The sequence below is a fragment of the Cibotium barometz genome, chromosome 38 (assembly GCF_041138505.1).
Source record: "Cibotium barometz isolate CiBa-2024 chromosome 38, ASM4113850v1, whole genome shotgun sequence".
In the NCBI taxonomy this organism is placed as follows: domain Eukaryota; kingdom Viridiplantae; phylum Streptophyta; class Polypodiopsida; order Cyatheales; family Cibotiaceae; genus Cibotium; species Cibotium barometz.
In genome coordinates this window covers 34,383,255-34,405,516 of record NC_141083.1, presented here as the reverse complement: position 1 = coordinate 34,405,516, position 22,262 = coordinate 34,383,255, and the positions used below count along the sequence as shown (strand labels likewise).

At 41.0% G+C, this 22,262-nt stretch overlaps 1 pseudogene across 1 annotated transcript; it reads right to left on the bottom strand.

The window, feature by feature from the left end:
• Window positions 1–14,554: 14,554 nt before the first annotated feature.
• Window positions 14,555–16,876, bottom strand: LOC147616630 (pentatricopeptide repeat-containing protein At5g40410, mitochondrial-like; annotated as a pseudogene). Its single transcript, XR_015262520.1, has 2 exons — window positions 16,736–16,876; window positions 14,555–16,670 (listed from the first exon to the last, which is right to left on the bottom strand). The product of XR_015262520.1 is annotated as a pentatricopeptide repeat-containing protein At5g40410, mitochondrial-like (transcript).
• Window positions 16,877–22,262: the final 5,386 nt, after the last annotated feature.

Below are 22,262 nucleotides of genomic sequence, written 5' to 3'. Positions count from 1 at the left end.
CGGTTCTTCCAAAACCAAACACGGAAAAAACTTCCCTTGCCCAAAAAGCACAAGATAATTCCTCCAGGATATTTTTATTCTAACGTAGTCAAGGTTATCACTAACCAAACTGATCCGACTGAACCCGTAAGTCACATAGTCAGATCAAGGAAAAGACTTGCACTTGGATCATAGAGACCAACGCTTTTTTCCTCATCAAGAGGCACAGCCATTGATTCTTTTCCATAGAACAAGGAAAAGACTTGCACTTGGATCATAGAGACCAACGCTTTTTTCCTCATCGAGAGGCACAGCCATTGATTCTTTTCCATAGAACAAGGACTATCCGGGATTTACTTCATCTATCGTACCATAACAGAATTGAGTCTCATTTTAGGGGTCCATTAGTCCAGCCTAACCCCATCCAGTCCCATGGGTTAGCCAACCGCCCAGCCACTGTAGTGATAGAATCCATTTAGGAATTTGGTTATGTTTTGTCTCGGGTACTATGGGAAAGAGTTCCCAGGCCCCCTAGTCGGTGCTTCATGCAAACTTATTCACTTATAAAAATCCAAATGGACTCTCCATTGAAGATCAAAAATATCAACCAACAAATCCATATAAAAGAGCCACGGAGTCATCCATTGAGGACCAGCAAGGCCAATCAACCAGATCCATGCCAGAATTTAGAAAACAACTCTTACTCCTTGTTCCAATATCTTCCTTGATGCACGTGTGGGTATCTTCGGCGACCCAGAGCCCGAGCACCATATGGTTATTAGCACCCTCTAGGATCCTTCGTAGGTCATCTAGCGCTTCACTCATAGAGGCGGCTTCCTTGGTCCCTCATCCACCGTACCGGAAGCTCACCATTTAAATCGAACCGAGGCTGGTCAAGACCTCGGTCGACGACCGTGCTACGCGAGACATCCTTGTTGACTCTCCGTCATGTGTTGCAACTTTATCACTTAGGTCTCCACAACCTCATTCACAAGATGGTTAAATTGCTTTCCCAACATTCTTGACATAAAATAGTCATTTAAAAATAGGTCATAAATACAGTTTCTATAACGAACTCTCGTCTTTCCACATTGTTTCACATCAGCTAGAGGTTAAGAAAATGGTTTTTTATACTTATATGCTAGTAAATTATGGTAATCTTATGAGTTGAATTCATAAATTGGATTTAAGGTTAAAATATAGTTATACTATCATAATTACATTACTAAGTCTTATTCTTTTCTAAAATATTAAAAATTATCAGTAATAGCAGCGGAGATATGGTAAAATTTTTAAGAAATTGATACATAATTCATTCTTATGCATAACGTGAAAAGAGGACTTCCTACCATATTCTAGGATTGAATATCCTAGACTAAAAGAATGATAAGGATCTCTTCATAGGTGAGGTTGGCCTCTAACCAAGTCCAACTAGGTTCTAGAATTTTCGAGGTTCAATTTGGCTGAATTTGGACAAGATTTGGCTCCCTTTTGATTTGGTTTGATCCAAGAGAGAGGAGAGAAAAAAATATCACAATTTTTTTGAGTTAAAAACTCCACCACATGTGTGAAATAGGCACCTTCTTGAAGTCCCCCCCTCCTTACCAAGGTGTGAAAAATGTATCATTATACCAAAATATCTCATTTTTTGGTAATATCTCATAGTTTTTAACTAATAAACCTTGTACTCAGTCAACTCTTCATCTTATGTGAGAATTTACTCATTTTTGGATATTTTCTTTTATTCATTAGATTTATCTCCTCCCCACACTTGGATTGATCCTATTGGTCCATAGGAACCTTAATTGGACCATAATCCCAAAATTTTTGAAAATCTAGACCCTTAGGCTAAGGTCCTTTATACACATCTTCAATTAATTGCAATTGCACATTGGAAAGTTCTTTTTGAATTTCTGTTTCAAGGGAAACCATTTAAGATAGTGGGAGGATTTTTATATCCAAAAATATCTCAATTTTGGATTACCTCTCTCTAGACATTTTCTCTCTCTAGGCCAAAACAGGATCTTTCTTTTATTTCAGAGAGGGAAATAATTGTAAGAACAGAAGGGGAGGTTCTTACACCTGTACACCTCAAAAGCTGGAGGGAGGAATCTTACATCCTACCCCACTTAAAAAACGCGAGATGTCCTCATTTCACAGCTCGAAGGACAAACTATTTCCCTTAAGATCCAATTGATTCTGGGGTTCCTTATAGTCTGGTCAACCCAACAGAATCCTGGGATAAAGATCCCTTCATATGGAACTCATTATTAGATAACAATTCATTCAGAACATATCATTCATATCCTCCTTAACACAATAATGGTCCATTAGACCGAAAATTCCATCTGAATATTCCTCCATGGGAATTTCAGTTATGTAGGTTTTTAATTTGTCATCCCTTAACCTTATCTATTGGGTCAAGTGTTAACAGTAGCAATCTGTCAGCACAATCCACTAATCTCATAGGGATTTGCTGAAGTCACAATCATCATTCTAGTTATTATCATCATCACTAGGATTCTTCCCATTCATCCTCATTGTGGCTTTGTTAAACTTATCTTCTTTCAACTAGAATTTAGGAATCATTATCTTTCAATCAGAATCCAAATCAACTCATCAATTCTTAACCAGAATTCTAAAATCATATCAACCACCATTCGAATTCATCATCTAGAGATGGCATTTTTGCTTAGAATTTAAATTTCTTAGATTTACTCGTATATACTACCAGTAAAGAGGTGCAGTTATACCCTCGGTATATACGGGTAGTCACGGTCCTTAAAATTATAAGGTAAACACTTGATAAAAAACAGAAGCAGGAGAGAACACACACAAGAGAAGCAAACCCTAATCCATATCCATCAATCATAAAGAAGGAGAGAAGCCATAGTCATCATCTCTCTCACACACACAAAGGAGAACACAACATAGTGTTCTGTCCACACTACAAAGTAAACCTAATGTAATGTCCACACCACACATGACCAGCTGGACGTGGTCATAAACACACCACACAATATCTATCTACCATACTGTCACTCTGTCAGCACCCATGTGCAATCCTCGAGCTGTATACGAGCTTGACATTTCAACACTCCCCCTCAAGCTCGACATGTCCATCTCTAGGACTCCCAATCTAGTACGAAACGGTCCCTCACCCATCGTACATCGGGAGCACACCATTTTAATCATACCAAGGCTGATCAAGACCTGGGCAGACTAATCTGCGTGGGAGATCCTCCGATGACTCCCCGCCACCGCTGTCTGTTATAATAGAAGGCTTTCTTAGGTCCACGACCTTATTTAATGAACCAAATGCTCTTCCCAGCAATTTGATGTAAAACAATCCTTTTTTCAAAACAAGTTTCTATGCAAGTCAAGATTTCCAATGACATTGATTATATTTTCACAAAACATTTGGATTGAGAATAGGTCATAGGAATGACCTTTCTTTGGGGGGAGAGAGAGAGAGAGAAATGCTTAAAAACCATTAAAATTAAGCATAATTCTTTATTACAAATTATAAAAAAACTTCAATAGTAATCAAAAGCCATTCAAATTAAAGCTTCTCAAGCTTGAGAGGGGTTGAGAAGAGAAGCATTTGGAGTTTTAATAAGAAAAAGATAATAATCCACACTTTACCTTCTAATTTACTTGATTCTTTGATCAGAGTAGAGGCCCCCAACCAATCAATTGGTTTGCTATGTTGTAGGAGTCACCAAGGAAGATTGAAGAGAGAGAGAATCTACAATCTCTTCAATTTTGTAGAGGTTTTTAGAGGATAATAGAAAATATCATTATTTCAGCATAATAATACTGGCATAGTATAGTTCTCATATTTTTTTACAAAGCACTAAGGATCTATTTATAGATGAGGGAGGCCTCTAACCAAGTCCAACTAATTTCTAGAATTTTCCAAGTTCAGTTTGGTTGAATTTGGACAAGATTTGGACCTAGTTTGGTTTCCTTTTGATTTGGTTTGATCCAAGAGAGAGGAGAGATAAAAAATATCACAATATTTTTTAGTTTAAAACTCCACCACACGTGTGAAATAGGTGCCTCCTTGAAGGGCCCCCTTTTCCTTACACATGTGTCAAAAATGAATCATTATACCCAAAATATCTCATTTTTTTAGTAATACTCGTAGTTTTTTACTAATAAACCTTGTACTCATCCAACTCTTCATCTTATGTGGGCATGAATACTCTCCACCAGTTGTCTTGGGATGAATCTTCTTTTGTCTCTAAGGATGATAGATGGGATTTAGTGTGTAGCTTGCTTAATGGAGGCTGATTTATCTGTTGTTTGATGGCTGACTATGGGGTCGGAAAGATGCAATGTAAAGTTTCTCTTTTTTTATAATATATATATATTATTGGTCCCGAAAAAAAACAAGTGAAGCAGCACAACAACCACGGACTAGGAGTCTCTTCCATTCGGGAGCTCTTGGCAGTGAAGATGGCATAGTATCCTCACATCGATTTTCCCCCTCTTAAGAGCCTTGTAAACCCACCCGTATAAATTTCATGTCTAGCCAATTATATGCCTATGGCATCACCTTTGTAAATAGCATTTCACTCCTTCTCTATAGCTTCTTCCTCTCACCACCCTTAGCTCGATCATGAGGGATTTGGGTGGGGGAACTTATACTCATCCTAAAAGTCCACTTCCATGGCCCCCTTCATAACTTCCCCAAACCATGGTTACTAGAGTTCAACCCAATCCTTAACCCATGGCTTCATGGAGCTATAAATCTCCCCCCCCCCTCTTTCCCTCTCAGACCCCATATCCCATAATCTCAACAAAGCCACCACAGCCCCCTTTCCCCCCCATAAGCACACCCAAAAGTAGTCTTCAAGCACCAAATCTCACTCCCAGTACCACCCCCCCATCTCACCCCAAATCACATCCCTCTTACCCAATACAATCCCTAGCACACCCAAGTATCCACTACTCTTTTGAACTTTGCACCTCATGGAGCATCCATCAATTATGGATTCATCAAATGGTTCGGTATAGGATGTGAATAATAATACCATGAAAGTCTTGCATCTAGCACCAATGTTTTTTATCATTCCATGCACTCTTATCCTCACTCTCTCCCATCCTCTTCCCCCTATAATATCCTTTATACATGAGGAATCCTTTTAAATAAGATCAATCCTTTCCTCTTCCTGACTCTCATATGTTCTTAGCATTTTTTTCCCCTTTGTTGGGAAAGTTGTAGGTTATGTATTAGAGTTGATGTCATTTGGGGTTACGTCCCATCTTATTGCTCATTTGTTCTCGTTATGAATAATCGCATCCTTGTTGTGTAGGTGTCCTAGCTGTTGAAATATACAAGTGAATAAGGTGTGTGCGGGAACAAGCCCTTGGCAAGAGGTTGTAAAAGAGAATCTGTAAATGTGAGAGAAGCTATGAAAAGGTGAGAAGTATCTAATGGGAGAGAATAAAGGGTAGCATGAGGAGATTTAGGAGGTGTGGAGATATTCTGGGAGAGGTGGAGAGAATCAAGCAAAAGAGGTGGAGTGAATCAAGGAGAAATCAGTGGAGTGAATCAAGCAAAAGAGGTGGAGTGAATCAAGGAGAAATCAGTGGGATTGGATGCTTGGATGTAAACTCTATAAATTGAGGCATTGGCCTAATGAGAATTTTCTAGTTTTTGATTATCCATGCCTACATTAAGCTATTAGTTAATTTCTCACTAATCACATCTTAATTATCATCTAATCTCTTTGTTAATGATGTTGATTCTAGCATTTGATCCACCATAGCTCATCACATTGCTGTAAATTTAACATGGTATCAGAGCCTAGTCTAGAATCCATCAATCTTATGAGCTCATTATCTTACTAATCACTTAGCTAATTAGGATTAGTAGATAATTAAGTTTTTAACCTCTTTTTCAAGTAGTCTCTGCACCCCCAACTAGTGGAGGAGCTCTCTCTCCCTTCATACATAAAATTGGCCCAAACCACTTTAGCCACACATAGCCACAAGCCTTGTGCTTCAGCCCATCAAGAGAAACAAGCAAACCGCCAATGCAAGCTGCTGAAAATCGCGAATCTGCAAGCGCCTTTTTTGTGAGGAAAAAATGAGATCTTGTCATGGCTCTAATTCCTCTTGGCCCTAGGGGTTTTCAAGGGTGCTCTACAAGCTGGTGAAGATAGATTTTGATTTGATCAAGTCTACAGTGAGATCCAAGCTCTTTATCAAATCTGTAGAGCAGGTGACTTTGGTAAAACGGAGATTAAGCATTCAATGTTTAGTCAAATCTAGTGTTTCTTTGCTTAATCCTCTACTAGACTAATTGCTATTGATGGAATTGAAAGGATTTAAGCTCATTTGAACTCTAAGGCCTCAGGTCTGGACTCCCCGCATACTCTGTTTTCTACACACAAAACATAGGATTAATTTGATAATCAATGATTAATCAATACTAATCACTATATTTTGGTACAATTGAGGGTTCAAATTAACAATTAGGTATCTGATACAGATCCCTATAGCTTTAGATTGCAATTCGGAGATGGTTTGATACTCCAACCATTCAGTACAAATTTGTTACCATTTAATGTAATTTCTGGTAAAATTATGCTGATAAAGTTTATGGTAATCATCATCTTGCATTTAACCCACACACAAATTCAAGACATTCATAGCTAGAGTTGCATTTGGGAATGTGCATAAGAATGAATGCTATATGCATTATGTATTGGGCACACATGGGTGATTACATCATTGTAAAAATGGGATCAGACACTGCCCTTCCCAGAATAAGGCAAGAGGTAAGACCTCCCGCATAGATTTGGGTTTGCATTGCATAATGACACAAGATAAACATCAAAAGCCCAAAAAAACTGTCAACAATACATTAAAACATGCTCACATGGAGCAAGAACTGACGGACAAGCTCGTGGCCCCAGCCATGAAAGAAGAAGAACATCTCTTTCCAAGAGGAGTATCAACACCGAGAAGAAGAGATAGAGGAAGCATTGAAGGAAGACATGGACGCGTGAAAAGAAGCTGCCACAACAAGAAGACTGAAAGAAGAGGAAGACATGGATGCGTGAAGAGAAGCTGCCACGACAAGAAGACTGAAGACAAGAGAAGATGTGAGGCTCCAAGAAGTGAGAAGCCATGTGAAAATCTCAGAGAGAGAGAGAGAGAGAGAGAGGAGAGAGAGAGAGAGAAACCCCACTACCCAATGTAACCTGCCCCAATAGAGTAAAACCACCTCTGAGCCACCGATGATGTAGGCCATGTGGTAGATGTATGTGTGAGCACTTTAGTCAAGGTCACGTGCACTTGTAGTAGCCTTGGACACATAGAGAGAGAGTGTGTCAAGGACAATGAGTTTAGGGACTTGAGGCACCGGTCGTCGCGGACTATCAAGTAAGAAGGAAACTTGACCTATAGGGTCAAGGTGTGCTAGGATTATTCACTTGAGGGGAGGTGTGCTAGGCACTGGTCGCGGACTATCAAATGAGAGGGAAACTTGGTATAGGGTCCAGGTGTGCTAGGAGTAATCATTTGAGGGGAGGTGTTGAAATATACAAGTGAATAGGGTATGTGCGGGAACAAGCCCTTGGCACGAGGCTGTAAAAGAGAATCTGTAAATGTGAGAGAAGCTATGAAAAGGTGAGAAGTATCTACTGGGAGAGAATAAAAGGTAGCATGAGGAGATTTAGGAGGTGTGGAGATATTCTGGGAGAGGTGGAGAGAATCAAGCAAAAGAGGTGGAGTGAATCAAGGAGAAATCAGTGGATTGGATGCTTGGATGCTTGGATGTAAACTCTATAAATTGAGGCATTGGCCTAATGAGAATTTGCTGGTTTTTTATTATACATGCCTACATTAAGCTATCAGTTAATTTCTCACTAATCAAGTCTTAATTATCATCTAATCTCTTTGTTAATGATGTTGATTCTAGCATTTGATCCACCTAGCTCATCACATTGCTGCAAATTTAACACTAGCCCACCTTGTTAATGATGTTGATTCTAGCATTTGATCCACCATAGCTCATCACATTGCTGCAAATTTAACACTAGCCCACCTTCATTTGGCTAAGGGGTGCCCCCTTTTTTCGTGGTTGCTAGGGAAGCCCTTCCCTTAGTAGCCCTTAGTGAGTCAGGAAGGTGGCTGGGTGTAGAGGCTGTCCCGTCCATTTTTCCCGCTCAACATATGTTAATCATGTGAGTAGACTATTCTTAGCATGATCTCAAATTCTTGATACGATATCAAAGCATAGGCCTAGATTGATGTGTGATTATCATAGTTTGTGTATAGAGAAGAAAAATGGCACACTCAAAGGAGGCAACATCAAATCGAAGATTGTTTCATGGTGGATGATAAGAATGTTGCAAAGAAAGTCATCAATTTCAAGAGGTTGCTATTGAAAATGACATTATTGGTATGATTGTAATTTGTGATTATTTTGGTTGCAAATATTTAATTTTTTGTTGCCCATGCTGATGGGACACATGAGTGCTTACAAAGAAGCGAGTATTGTTGCAAGAAAAGTTGTTAGTATGTACTCAAGAAGGTTGAACATGTGTGGTGTTTTCTTCCATGAGGAAGCACATGGTGTTGCATGATAGGGTGCACAAGGGAAAGCTTGGATAGCAAGCTTGTATGAGAGATATAGTCTCTCCAACTAGCAAGAAGCAGCCAAAGAATGGATGGCTAGTGGTCTTGGATTAGGCCAAATGTGAATCTCTAAAGCCTCAAGAGAATAGGTGAGAAAGCATTGGCAAGCTCAAAGATGGAGCTTTAAGGGAGTGCAATCTGGAGCCTACACGCAAATATTGAGCCAAAGGTATGTATGCAAGTTTTGCATTTGGAAACGATGTTAGCTTGAATGGGGTGTAGGTTATGGTTAGAAGGAGGATACAACAATAGAGTAATAAATTCTCAAGCAAGAAGATCAAGCAATGAGCAGAGTCAAATGTGCAAAGAAGAGAGTAGGCAGTAAGCAGGCTATTACAAGGAGAGTGCAACTCACAAAAAAGCAAAGTGAAGGTGATTGGGAGTTGGCCGAAGAGGCAAAGCATAAACAAACTCGACAGAGCACACGGTGGCACAGAGAAAGTTACAGTGGAAAGATCTCCAGGTGAGGCCATAGCTGGGGCCCAGCAAGTAGCACGAGGCCATCAAGCAAGCCCAAGCTCAAAGCTGCCCACAAAACAAATAGTGGGCATTGTTTGCTTGGGAATGTTGATCTTGGCGGGAGCAGAGCAAGAACACAGGTTGTGGAGAGAGAGACTTAGCAAGAACCAGTAGGTTGTGGAGAGATGAGACTTAGGAAGAGCCAGCACCTTGGTTGCTCAAAGAAGAGGAGGCGCACAGCCCTTATGAGAAGTAACTAAGAGATGAGGAGAGCAAATCAGTCCCAGCAGCGCAGTGTCAACAGCTTGCAATGGATCATGGAGACAGATCTCTGGATGATAGACATAGAGAGATTGATGAAGAGAAGAGGAGAGCATGTTCAAAGAGAGACGACCAGTTTAGCAGCGTCTCAAAAGCGTTAAAGATAAAGCTATTATGTTTGAACAGTTGGGTCTCATTTTTGTGAGGACCCGATTCAATGCCATCGAGTTGAGTAACCGGGGTACTGTATTGTGAGAGCTGATATATATATATCTTCTTACAAACACAAAAAGCCCTTGTGAAGACACATGTAAACCTTCTTCACACGTAGTTTATGAAAAAGCATGTGGTGGTTACATTAATGTAAAGATGCGTAAGTGGAGGGAGATACTCTCTTAGTGGTCATCACCAAGAACCACAATGCTTGTTCATTTGGGATTTTTAATGTTGTATATTTTTATCTCTCCTCAGTCTAGAAAGATGGGGAAACATCGGCTTGGAGAAAAAACCATGGATGTTGATCTTTGTGACCATGCGCTACCCTCGCATTATGCATAAAAAGGTTGTATGCTCTCACCCTAGTTATGAGGGTCCTCTGCCCGAGACTGGGGAGCTCAAAAGGAATGTCATGTAGTGCATGTGAGTATGTGAAAACGATGGGTGTTGCATGTGTTGGGTTCCCTGCCGAATACGTTAGGTGTTCAAAAATCGTTGGATGGGTGCTCTACCCAAGCTAAGTTTGTGCTTGAAAGGAATTGAGTGTCTAGGTGGCTAGACACATGCACACACACATGTGAAACTAGGAGTTGGTCTAGTTTCGGTAAACACTCCAATTTAGCATTGAGGGGTAGTGTTTAAAAATGGATTCGCCAACAAGGCAATGCAAAATTGGGAGTGAGAGTTAATTGATCAAAAGATATTTGTGTTATGTAATTTTGAAAAAGTTAAAAGTGGTCAAAGATTCTAGAGTTAAAAAAAAGGGAATCAAGTTAAAATAGGAGAGTGGAAAATGTGTGAGCCACACATGGAGTGTAAGGTAAAAAGATAAATATACCACATGGCATGACACATATAAAGCAAGTGGGCTAGAGACTATCATGTCATGTCATAGAACTGAGCATGTGTTAACATCACAAACAACTGCTTACTTCTATCTTCAGCCTACTTGCTTGAAGATGCACAGTTACCTTTCTACAACTTTCCATTTTTATGTCATTCTGCTTATTATAGCAATCCTTTGTTATATACGTTGTTAGGAGAAATTAGCAAACCCCAAAATCATGTACAAGAGTGGTCAAGGCTCATGCCCTTTGCCTTGGTACACTCATTGGTCATGTGTTTTTGTTTTTATTTTCTGCCCTTATAAAGAAATCTTAGACTAGCTAGCAATAAGTCTATGTACAACTAATTGAGTGTTGCATTTTTGGTATGCATTTTCATCATATGTACAAATATAGCATATGCTTGTTGTGTGTGTAACCGTGGGCTCAAGAAATGATGACAACACATGTGTGATGACTCTCATGACATGACATTTTACTCAAAATCTCATGATCATGGTGGTACACTATAGTGATAGACCCTTGCTAGCATGTAGTATGGTGGTTAAGTTAAACCTCTTCCCATGAAGGACTCATCATAGAGCATTGCTTAGGTATAGGTGGGTGGCCTTGCATATGGCTTCGGACTTGGCTTAAGGGTGTGGTGTGAATGGGTTTTTGCTAGGGGGGAAGCTGTGTTTATTTGTTTCTTACTTGAACAAGGGCTAATCTCAAAAAATAATAACAGAGAAGAGTGCCCTAGTGAGAAGAGTTGTACCACATATTAGAGAAGAACCATGAAGGAGCTTATGGAGGGTATTTTTTCCTTCAAGATAACTCTTCGCAAAATACTACAAGAAGGATATGTGTGGCCATCTATCCTAAGAGATGTTCAACATTGGTCTAAGTCTTGCCCCATCAATGTCAACAAATGAGCAAAAGAATCCTCAGATATGAACCTAGGAATGTGATACTTGCACATGATATTTTTGAAAGATGGGGGATCAATGCTATTGGTTCATTGCCAATTACTGCAAGGAGAAAATGCTATATCCTTACAGCATCGATTATTTGTCTCCTTGGGCTGGGGAAAAGGCAGTAAAATCGGTAGCTAAATTCGTGTATGAAGGTGTGTTGCCGCTTTGGTGTACCATTAGAATTGTTGTCTGATAGGGGATCAGTTTTTCAAAGTGAGCTCATGGACCTATTGTGTGAGAAGCTAATTATTAAACATCCGTACGCTACTCCTAATTATCCTCAGTGTAATGGCTTGAAGTGAGCTCATGGACCTAAATTCGTGTATGAAGGTGTGTTGCCGCTTTGGTGTACCATTAGAATTGTTGTCTGATAGGGGATCAGGTTTTCAAAGTGAGCTCGTGGACATATTGTGTGAGAAGCTAATTATTAAACATCCGTAAGCTACTCCTAATTATGCTCAGTGTAATGGCTTGAAGTGAGCTCATGGACCTATTGTGTGACAGGGGATCAGGTTTTTGAAGTGAGCTCATGTACCTATTGTGTGAGAAGCTAAATATTAAACATCGATATGCTACTCCTAATTATCTTCAGTGTAATGGCCTGAATGAGCAGTTTATGAGACCACGAGGTGCTAGCTCATGGAAGAAGAGAATAGGCAACTCTCCACCCACAACAGCCGGATATAGACCTTAGCCGGCTAAACATAGCCCTAGCCGTCCACACTAGTTTGGACTCCCCTAAACCGCCCAATTCCCCCAAGCCTTACCCTTGTCTTGACATTACTCCCCCCTTTTGGAAGAGTTTTCATCCTCGAAAACAAAGGTAGGATATCGGGTCTTGAGAGTACTGACGTCCTCCCAAGTTGAATCTTCTCCCAGTCTATCCTTCCACTTAACTTGACATTGTTGTCTAATTCTGTAAAACGGGTTCGCTTCTCTTGGAAATCTAAGATGCGCTCTAGGTCGTGCAACAAAACTGGAGGCTCAATTAAATCTACAAGAATACCTGTATCCACCACATTGGCATCTTCATCACCTAGGTTTGCAGATGACTAACATGAAAAACTGGGTGAACCTTGGAATGTTCTAGCAAAGCTAACTTGAAGGCAACTTCACCTACACGCTTAAGTATTGTGAAAGGTCCACAATACCTAGGCAAAAACTTTGGCACTTTGCCCATCCTCAAAGTTATTGGCATCTTCACCTAGGTTTGCAGATGACTAACATGAAAAACTGGGTGAACCTTGGAATGTTCTAGCAAAGCTAACTTGAAGGCAACTTCACCTACACGCTTAAGTATTGTGAAAGGTCCACAATACCTAGACAAAAACTTTGGCACTTTGCCCATCCTCAAAGTTTCGAAACTCGGGGGAATCTTGAGAAATACTTGGTCACTCTTTTCAAATGTGACCACTCTCAATGTGACCACTCTCAATGGTCTTCGTCCACATAATGCATGTAACGATGTTGGGCCCATTTAACATTTTCCTTAGCGATCTTCAACATATTGTTATAATATTGCAGAAAATATTTAACCTTTTGAATTGTTTCAGTAGCTAACCCCATAGCTATTGGGGATCGGGGTTGAAAGCCATACATAAGCATGAAAGGACTAAAGCCAGTAGCGACATGCTTCGCACTATTATAAAAAATTTCTAAAATTGGTAAGTAATCATGACACGAACTCATCGTCCGTTTTATGTGTCTGCATCCGAGAACAGAGGTAGGGGTGGACCTCATTTTGTGCCATATGGCTCCATTATAATCATACATTTATAAAGAAATGCAATTTTCCATTCAAGTACTAATACCATTGCCAATAAGTTTCCCTTTCGATATTGCTTGGCTAAGGCCTAGGAAGCATGTGTTGAACATGGCCAATGCTTGGACTCCTTCTACCAAGCTCAAGCAAGGGGATATCTGTAGATAGCTCCCTCTTAAATGTTTTTTCTCACTCTCTCTCAATCCCTAGCTTCACACAAGCCCTAGATCTCAAGCAAGCAAGCTCTTATCTCATGCATACATGCTAATACTTAGGGTTTGGGAAGGCAATGTCCTCTCTTAGTTCCGGAGTTTTCTTTGTCATGGCCTCTCCTCTTTTCTTGTGGGACTAGGCATTGCAACCAAGTAGATTGGAGTTTAAGGTGACCACACAAGCATTGGCTTCATCGGTTTGCAACACCTACAATACAAGCAACCGCTTTAGTGTGACAACGAAGGTGAGAACCATTCGACACGCATGCTTTCCACACAAGGAGATGAAGCTATGGAGCTTTGACTCTAGCTTGGTTTTGAGGTAAGCTCCCTAACGACCCTTGCATCAACAAGACTAAACATGAATTGGCACCGGTTTCGGGGAGTACCTTTTGCTTTACAAATCTTTCCATTGTTTGTGGAGTCTTGTCTGAATTCGAGGGATTTGGATCGTCTGGGAGTATTGGAGGATGTTAAATTCTTAGCATTACAAAGCCTTTTTCTTTTTAATACATTTTACACATTCCATTTTAAAAAAAGACATGAAAGAAACAGGTGCAACTTTGTGACCCCAAGAGGATAGGATGCTCGTGGTTCTTGGTAGAGGTGCTGAGTTTGAGTCACACCGAGCATTCATGATGCCTTCTGTGTATAATTTAATGCCTTCTAAAAAAGCACCACCACATGCTATGGTTGATGATGTTCGCATGTCCCAGGTATACATACAAGGATTAGAAATAAATTCACATTCGATTTTGTCATCTCAGTCCCATTTCTCTTGAAATGGTTAAGAGGTGCTCAGTTGTAGCAGCTAATGGGAGCCCTGCCTGCAGTTTAAATGTTACAAGTTACATGATGTGTCCAATGAAATGAGTGTTTTGACCAAGTCATGACAAGTGTTGCCAATCGCCGTCTTCTTAAGGACTTCCAGGATAAAGTCCCTTCTCACCCCATCTGAATACAGCGGCATGCAAGGAGTGCTCTAAGATAGATGGAAGTGCACTCTTCTAATGATATTCAAAGCTGCAGTGTGAGCATTGTATCCTATGGAGAAAAGGATATCAAACTGGTTTGAGCTGACCAATCGGAGGTAGGAGGTACTTCTAAAACATCAATGATTGTGGAAGACTCTTGATTAAAACAACAGTACCAAACAATACAACACAATAAAGAGAAAGCCAAAAAAATAGTTGCTGCACAACTCACCTCTAGAGTCCTAGAAATGCTATATATCATGGAATTGCAAAAAGGTTAAAAGAGAACAAATGCTTCACTTCAGCATACTCAAGAGTTCAGTCTTCAGAAGTCTAGCAACAACATTTGGAGTGAAATAAAGAGAAGTCTAGGCAGTTGCACTACCATCACCAATATTCCTCACAAGTACACTTTCCATCCTCGAAAATGTGAATGCGGTTTGCATCTTTGACCTGAATTTTGCGCTGCTCCACTTTTGATATAAGTGATGTAGCAAAATGGCAGTCACCACAAACCCACATGTTCTTCGTAACACATAGGTGTCCCTTCAGGTGTATTGATGAGGGCACATGCGATGGCCAACTTCTCACTATGCCTGCATAGCGCATCTTCCTTTGCATCATCTGAAATGTCTTGTGACACCCAATGCAAACCTGGGGAATAGCCTTCCTGCGATATTTTTTTACCAATGTCTTTTAGTTTCGTATAGATATTTTTGCCTTGGGGATGACTGTCATCCCCGACAATAAACGAATGTACATTTCCACTTGCATCAGTCCACCAACAACGTCCACCAACAACGTCCTCGCATCTTCCATGCACTATTTTCCATTCTCATAGCTTCAACCTTGTCCGCTTCCTCTCGCATGCCAGCAGCTGCATATATATTACTCATGCAGACATATGCTGCAGCATCCTTTTCATCCAATTGTACTGCATGTTCAAAGGCCAATCTTCCAAGCTTCACATTTCCCCATTTTCGACAAGCACCCAACAGAGCAGACCAAAGAGGAAGACAATCAGAAGGTGGCATCTTCTCAATCACTCCAATTGCCTTGTCGATGTGCCCTGCACGGCTGAAAAGATCAACCATGCAAGTGTGGTGCTCTAGAGTTGGGATGATGCAATGGACTGTGCTCATAGTCTCAAAGTACATTTGCCCCTCATCCACTAGACCTGTGTGACTGCACGCGGTAAGCAAAACAACAAACGTGACCAGATCTGGCTCTATACCTTCTTCTATCATTTTGTTGAATGAGTAAAAAACAGTTTCAACATTTCCAAGCTGGGCATATCCTGCGATTAGTGCATTCCAGGATACTACATTCCGAACTGGAAGCTCGTCAAATATTTCTTGCGCTTTTGCAAGTGCACCACATTTGGCATACATATCCACCAATGCAGTGCCAAGCACAATATCTTTTTCCAATAAGCCCTGCCTGACGACCTCAGCATGTACCTCTTTGCCCTTCTCAACTGCTCCTATGCTGCCACAGGCTTTCAAGATGCAAATAAAGGTGACTGCATTTGGGGAGAAACCCTCCTCTCGCATCCGTCCAAAGCAGTTCAGAGCCTCATCACCATGCCCATGTTCGGCATATGCTGCGACTAGCGCGTTCCAGGAGACTACATCCCGAACTGGAAGCTCGTCAAATACTTCTTGCGCTTTTGCAAGTGCACCACATTTGGCATACATATCCACCAATGCAGTGCCAAGCACAATATCTTTTTCCAATAAGCCCTGCCTGACAACCTCAGCATGTACCTCTTTGCCGTTCTCAGCTGCTCCTATGCTGCCGCAGGCTTTCAAGATGCAAATAAAGGTGACTGGATTTGGGGAGAGACCCTCCTCTCGCATCCGTCCAAAGCAGTTCAGAGCCTCATCACCATACCCGTGTTCGGCATATCCTGCAACTAGCGCATTCCAGGAGACTACATCCCGAACTAGAAGCTCGTCAAACACTTCTTGTGCTTTTGCAAGTGCACCACATTTGGCATACATATTGAGTAGGGCAGTGCCTACATAAATGTTCTTTTCAAGCGACCCCCTTTTGAGAATATCAGCATGTATTCTGCTGCCTTTGCACAGGTCTTTTTGCTTGGCACAAGCCTTCAGTAAGGCTACAAGAGCAGTATCCTCTTGAAACTCCCGGTGGTTGCTGTTGCTATCTCCTTGTCGTGCTTTGTGGTGGATTTCCTTGGCCTTCGTCATCCGCTTAGTCACACAGAACTCTCGTTGCAGTCCTCTTCTTCTGAGCTCCTCTTGGACCCAGGATGGATTGCACCACCCGTCCATCCACAGCGACTCCTTTGTCATTTTATGTTTGAAGTCTGGGGATCTTGGGCTTCTCTGTGATGCAAAACAATAACAATAGGTTTTCGTGTACTCTCATGTAATTGTAAAACAGTGCTTACCTTGCTGGTTCGATTGTCCCACCATTGGGAGGGATTCCTGAAGTACTCCTTCCATAAGAAGTCCATGTCTCTGCATGCCATAGGGAGGGAACCAGGAACGCCAGGAAAATGCACCAAAAAAAAACTAAACAACCAAGAAAAAAACTTCACTTTTCCGAGGTCTTATTTCATCACTTTTAATTAATTTGCACGATGATGTTTTGCTACCCCTATGTGATATGCCTCCCCCTAAACATTTTTTAAATTTCTATGGAATATGCCCTTTTTAAAACGACGGCCCCAAGGCTAAGGCTAAAAGGTTTATAAAATAGGCTCCCCTAGAATATTTTTTTATTAATTTTTATGGAATATGCCCTTTTTAATACGAAGGGCCCCCAAGGCTATGGCTAAAAGGTTTATAAGGCTAAATGGGTGTTAGGTAGGATTTTACATGTGTGAAATTTTTGGGATAGTGTGTATGCATGGGGCTGGGTGGCAATTAAGGGGGTGCATGGGGTGGCTCGGTCATGGGCATGCTCTGCTCTTTTCTTCATGCATGCAGGTCCTTTCATTCTAGGTGTGCCTCACTCCTGCGTTGCATGGGGCGGCTCGGTCGTGGTGGGTGTCCTCTACTCCTTTCTTCATGCGTGCTGGTCCTTTCGTTCTAGGTGCACCTCCTCTACTGAGGAGAGATGCAGGCATCCTATGCACCTCCTCTAATGCATGTTGCGTGGGGCAACTCGGTCATGGGTGTCTCCTGGTGTGCACCTCCTCTGCTACTACTGAGGTGAGATGCAATCGCTCCTTTCTTCCTGCGTGTTGCTCAGAGCATCCGTGTGTTGAATCGTCTATGATGTTCTGTTTTGCTGGTTTGATTTGATGAGAACCTTGATTAGTTATTGTTTAGTTGCTAATTAATGCTTGTTTAGTTTAATTTGTTTAAATGTTGTTTAGTTGCCGGTTCAATTTGATGAGAACCCTGCTAAGCTTGTTTAATGCTTAATTAATGGGTTTATAAGGCTAAATGGGTGTTAGGTACGATTTAGCATGTGTGAAAATTTTGGGGCAGTGTCCATGCATGGGGGCTGGGTGGCAATTAAGGGGGTGTTGCTTTTCTTCATGCAGGGGTGCTCGCTCCTACGTTGCATGGGCATCCTCTACTCCTTTCTTCATGCGTGCTGGTCTTTTCATTCTAGGGGGCGCCTCGGTCATGGGCGTCTCCTGTGCACCTTCTCTCTGCTGAGGTGAGATGTGGGTCACTCCTTTCTTCCTGCGTGTTGCTCAAAGCGTCCGCGTATGTGGTGGTCTATGATAGTCTCTGATTACTTGTTGATGTGGTGGTCTGCGATGGTCTCTGATTAGTTGTTGCAGGTTCAATTTGTTTAATTGCTAATTAATGCTTATTTTGATGAGAACCCTGATTTGATTAGAATGCGACTAATCTTGATTAAGCTTGTTCTTTTTATAGATTAATCTTAATTATTCTTTCTTGTTCTTGTAATTTATGTATGTTGGCCTCGTGAGGGTGCATATGGCTTAGGTAGGGTCGTGGGTGCAATGCGATGTTGGTTGGGGCAATAAAAGGGCACCTGTGTGGGGGCTCTGGGCTTGGGAACTCACTGTTGGGTCGTAGGCTCTGTGTTGTGGGCTGGGGTTGGGCTAGGTCTGTTTGACTATCATAGGCTCTGTGTTGTGGGCTGGGGTTGGGGCTGGGTCTGTTTGACTATCATAGGCTCTGTGTTGTGGGATGGGGTTGGGCTGGGTCTGTTTGACTATCATAGGCTCTGTGTTGTGGGATGGGGTTGGGCTGGGTCTGTTTGACTATCATAGGCTCTATGTTGTGGGGTTGGGTTTTGGGTTGGGGTTGGGGGTTGGACTGGCTCTGTGTTGTGTGCCATGGCACCTCGCCATCCTCAAGGGCTTACAGACATCACAAATGTAGGTAAAGACGGGAAAGTCTTGGAGGCTATTGCATCCACGGATGTCCGTGACAAAGGCAAGGGCATGGGACAGATTCAACAAACCCTCGTATTCTCACACCCCTAGAAGGAATAAAGTGGTTAGAAATCTACATATGGTGAAGACGAGGGCAAGGTCTATAGGTTCTGATCCTAGCGTTAACAATACCACCAAATGCAAAAAAAGCGCCGCTCATTAGGTTGACCAGGTTGCTTGAGGTTTCTGTGACTATCGGTGTTGGGAGTGGTGATATAGATATTGCATTCTAGGAACCACTAGAAGACTTTGTCCGATCTAAATGTATTAGTGGTTTGTTTGCTCTTGAGAAGGGTGGAATATTGAATCATATCCACTTCCAAATGGTCATTAAAATAATGGCAGTTTCCTTGATCTCTGTAGGCAACCTTATCAAAAAAATATATTGCATGGGATGTATCACAACCAAATGGGGGCATTGTTATGTGCAAGGGTTTAAAACAAGTTCGCTTGCACACATTCGAAGGCATGTTGGGTTATTGCATGAAAGATATGTTTAAACCTCATTTTAAGTTTTTTTGTCACAATGTAATGGCAGAAGAAATTACAAAGGGGCGGGAGCAATATGCATTGTATGGGACTGGAGATTTAAAGAACAAAGTCTCTATGTCGCCAGTGAATGTATTTGACCAAGCATATGTGTACATGGATAACTTGCATGGGAGCTATTTTCATGTGACTTTCAAGAAAGAAATGGATCATATGTATATGGCTTGGGGCAACATTGGAGTTAACACTTTTGTGCATGCTATGCACAGGGAAGTACTACCCCTTTGCCCACTGGCTGATCTCCCTAAAACTGGAAATGGGATGGACAAAAAAAGAGCGGCCGCAGCATGGAAAGTGATGAAGATACTACATCTCACTCAACTGATCAAATGATGAAGATACTGCATCTCACTCAAGTGACCAAGTGATGAAGATACTGCATCTCACTCAACTGACCAAGTGATGAAGATACTGCATCTCACTCAACTAATTGATGTTGATCAAAATTTCTTTTTGGATTCTCCTCGTTATTTACAGGTATTATCTGGAGGTGGATGCTAGCAATGAAGTAAATGAAGAAGATGATGGGAAGCCCGGTTCGAGAAGCAACCCCATCAATCTTGAAAGTGACAAAGATGTGTTGTTTTGTGGAGAGGGTGGTTCCTTGTCCTGAAGAAGGGAATCATGGATCTTTTCTATATGGCTCCGACTATGTGCCTTTGTTCCATGCTTGCAAGACAACCAAAGATGCTATTTTCATGTGACTTTCAAGAAAGAAATTGTTTGATGCAATGTAAATAGTACTTCAGCCTTGTACATACCCGAAGCAATAATTTTGATAATTATATGCAATAACTTTTCGAAAAATGTCTATCTTTTCAATTTTTGTGCAAGAGAGATTTTTTTTTTTTGCAAACCATTGAATTTAAAATATTTATTGCAAACCATTGAAACCAAGGTCTAAACCTACCAAAAAAATACTAAGGTAAGAACCTTAGTAAATTAATGTAAAAAACATTCTCGCCCTTAATTAATGCAATTTTTTTTTGAGTGAATAGTTATGCGAAATTTTTGTGCAGGGATACTTGTACCTAGATCACCCATTAAGAGCCGTAAAGAAATCCACACATCACGAAACCTTACATTACTTCAAACTCAACCTCTGAAGTATGCAACGTTGCCTAAGCATGACGGTTTCCTCGAACATGCTAATGTGCTTGTAAGCTAAAGTGAAAACAGTTGCTGTACAGGCTTCGTCCTCATAGTCGGGTGAAAGAACATGCCTTGTGATAGAAATCCTAGATGGCGATACTAGACTTAGTTATCCTCACTAAGCATTGCTAGGAACAGTGGGGTAATCCAACACTTCAACTAGCCGGAATGGTTATAAAACTAACTGACGGATCCTCATATAAACCATTAGGGATGTACACGATTCAAATCAATTAGCTTAGCTTTGAAACATACCTTTATCGTGATGGATTTTCAAAGACCTAGAACATTTGATGCAATTCTTGGTCATCCATTCAAGCGTGACACATGTTTCGTTCATGATTGGGACACAAATACAATCTACTTAGAAACAATAAGGACTTCACTATGGGAATCAACCTCAACACATGGAAGTCTCAACATATGGGTAGATTGCTTTTCGATGGCGAGTCTCAGACTACGAAGAGAACTAGCATCTTTGTTGGCATTGCCCTAATGAATAAATATCAAATTTGTAACAAAGTCCTTGAGGACGAGCTTAAGGAACATGCCCATGACCCTTGTTTTTATTTAAATAGCACGGCATGGTGTAAATATAGGGTACCATAGATACCAAAACGACAACCTACTTGCTTCACTCTACTTTACAATGAGTGTTGTGCCCACTAACATAAAGCTAGACCATGTACCTTCAATGCTGGTTTGGGGTTCCAAACTGAAGGGATTCACAAGCCATAACTTATGGTGTCATGTGAGTGTAAGGGTGGGCTTAAGCTTATAAGTTAGGGGGTAAGGGGGATCTTATGGGGGGGGGGGAGAGGTGGGGGAGGGTGCGAGTAGTGGAGAATGGAAGCAGGGGATTGGTTTCTACTTGTAGTTCACAATATGTGATCTAGTGGTGTAGGTAGAAAACTTGATAAGTTTATCAGTTTTTTAAGTTGACCACCCATGCAAAGGGTTTTAGGAGGATACATGCAGGTCTTTGTGCTTCTAGCAATTACACCCAAGATAATTACATGGGTTGCATCTTACCACATGTCACATGTATTATAGTAATACCTACTATCTGATTTTTAAACCTTAAATAGGGGGTACTTAAGTTTCATAATTATTAGGAATCATAAGCTTAGAAAGGGGTATAGTTTTTTTTAAAGAGAAACTTAAATAGGGGGTTTTAATGAGTTTCATGCACGCAGGTGACGTCCCCTTTCTATGGGAAGTGAATCCCCTAGGATTCCAAATTATAAAAGACATAGAGCTCAAATGAGCTCTTATCAACCATATCCAAACCATGATATTGTGACCATGGAGATGTGGAAATCTTTTGACCTACCAAGCACTTAACATCCACCCAAATTGGCTTACTTTCTCTAGTGAAATTTGTGTGTACATACACAGACATATATCATATATATACATACATGTTTACAAATGTGATACACACACACACACACACATATATATGTGTATGTATGTATGTACATACATACATACATACATACACATTCATACATACACACATGTATACATAACATATATGTATATGTATATATGTATGTATGCATGTATGTATACATATATATGTTTATATGTATACACTAGATTTGGACACCATTGCTTCATATCTTGAATGTATGACCTTTTGGTGTATCTACCTTGACTCCTTGATGTAAGGTAATGGCAGTAGCTCTTGTTAACCCTAGGAATGGGTTAACAAACACACAATGCAAGCACACTTGTAGATGATTCGTACCGCTTTTTCACCTGCAAGTAAGGGACCCTATTACTACTCCAACAATCACACCTAGCAAGATCTATTGAGTGGACCAAGGCCAGATGCACATGCCTTGGC